This window comes from Paramacrobiotus metropolitanus, unplaced genomic scaffold, assembly GCF_019649055.1.
Source record: "Paramacrobiotus metropolitanus isolate TYO unplaced genomic scaffold, Prichtersi_v1.0 Parri_scaffold0000081, whole genome shotgun sequence".
Classification (NCBI taxonomy): Eukaryota; Metazoa; Tardigrada; class Eutardigrada; order Parachela; family Macrobiotidae; genus Paramacrobiotus; species Paramacrobiotus metropolitanus.
The window spans coordinates 477,856-480,230 of record NW_026570301.1 but is presented as its reverse complement, the minus strand read 5'-3'; positions in this window follow the sequence as shown (position 1 = coordinate 480,230).

Genomic DNA, 2,375 nt, shown 5'->3' with positions numbered 1-2,375 from the left:
GAATATGTCATTTCAAACCGCAATGAAGGAAGCGGATCGAGCTCAAGGATTGACATCCTTCGAGGACATCCCCGAAAGTCTGATTGAAAGGAATCAGACGGGGAAGATCGTCAACGTACGATCTCCATTTCCCAACAGCCCCACTTCAAGCCTGAAACGTCGAGTCAAAGAACTCGAGATTTCGTTGGAAGAAAAAGAAGCTCAGACTATCAAGAAGAAACAGGAATATCAAAATCGGTTGGGATCTCTTGAAGCTCGTATCTATGAGTTGGAGCAACACCAGGGCGTATTAGAGAACACGGCAACGGAATGGAAAGTAAGATACGAACGCCAGAAGGAGATCGCGGAAGACAACTTGAAAATTGCGGATGATAGGGAGATGGAAGGCTACATGGCCGTAAGCGATCTCAACGAGAGTCTATCGGAGGAATCCGCCGAGCGATCTCGCCACATAGCGGAATTGAAAGATCAATGTGATGAACTGCGTAAAAAAGCAGATGAGGCTGAGGCGAAGCGAGACGAATACGCAACCAAATTAGCGGAAGCAACCAAACGATTAACAGCGGTGAATAAGGATATATTTAACCTCAGAGAGGACCTGAAGCTGAAAGATGGGAATATTCAAACTCTCCAAAGGAAATCGGAAGATCACCAGAAACGAGCCGATGATGCTCTCAAAGTGGCACAAGACCTGAGAGAGCTCCTAGCTACTGAAGGGGGACGACTTAAAGATGAAATCAGGCAGGTCACTGAGGAGAACGCGCAGCTCAAAGAAGCTGGTCAGAAAGCGGCCGAATGGGGCCAAAGATGGGAAGAAGAAGCACGACGACTAGACACGAAGGTGACAAAAGTCGAAGTGGAGAGCAAAGAACATCAGAAAAAGATCCGTGAGCTGACAGACGAGAACATAAAGCTCAACACGGAGCTGGTCGATATGACGCAAACGGTAATGACTCACCAAGATGAAGTCACCCTATCGAGAACTCAACTGAAATCGGCAGCTGATGCGTATGCTCAACTGGAACAGCAAATGAATCAGCTAATTGACCAGATTAAAGCGAGAGAGACGGACGAAAAGGAGTTAAACGCGGAGACGATTCAGCGGCAGAATTTCGCCCATATGCTCAAGCAGGAGCGAGATCAGCTGCAAACCGAAAACGAGCAGCTTAACATCAGAATTAAACGTCTCGAAAATGAGAACAAGGGCCTAAAAGTGACAAATAAACACAGGGAAGAGCTAATTCTGCAAGCAGAAAGTGCAAAAAGAGATGCTGCCGACACACCTCCCCACAGCTACAGTAAGGCACAAGAAGCGGGCGGGAGCTTTCATTTCGAGATGCCACTGCGAACGGGCGGTGGCACAGGGGGACTGAAAACAGAAGGAGATGAAGAAACCAAGGATGACAGGAAGCCATCAAGTAGTCACCGGCCACATATGAACTTCGGTGACCCTTCACGATTCCAACAGACTGACGAAACAACAGTCAAGGACGGCGTAAATCAGGATGCACGCTCTCCACGGCACGAACACGACGGAAGATTCTTCCAGGAATATCGTAACGAACGCAACCAACGAGAAGATCGGAATGAAAATCGAGGACAACGGGAATTTAATAGATCCATCAGAAACATGGGTCGCAAAACTGATCTTGCGACTTTCGACGGCAACCGCGATGCGTTAAGCGGATGGATCCGATTAGTAAGAGAAACACAACGGACATACGACATGACTGATGATCAAATGCTGATCGACATCGCCAGTGCTGTCAGAGGACCAGCAAAGACCTGGTTCGATGGCGAAAGAGACATCGAAGAAGCTGAAGAGGAGGTTTACACCGTCACGGAATGGTTGAACAAGTTTAAAGATGAGTTTGGTGATCGAAATGAAGAAGTTCTCGGCTTACGCGAAGCCATGAACAGGAAATTCAAACCAGGAAAAGAAACACCCGAACAGTTCTATCAGGCAATGATGAAGTTCAAGGCGAAAAAGGCCATTACTGAACTACAGGCAGTCGCCTTTCTGATCGACGGATGCAGAACTGATCCCGATCTATATAAAGCCCTGAAGATAAGAGAATTCAAAACGCCAACGGAGATAAAGGACTTCTTCCGATCGTGGACAGCGGGCGAAGACAAATATAAAGTGGTGGAAGGTCAACGCAACCAACCGGAGATCGCAACCATCCGGTCGGGCCAAGCTGAAATGGCACAGCGACAATACGCACCCACACCGTCCCCTGTGGAATACCAGACGAGATCGCCATCCCCAACTCGCAAGGAGATGACTTTCATCGACAGCCAAACTGGAAAACCGATTTCATACGCCATGGTCGCCGCGATACAAGCGCAGGCGCAGGCAAGGCCAATGGCCCCGG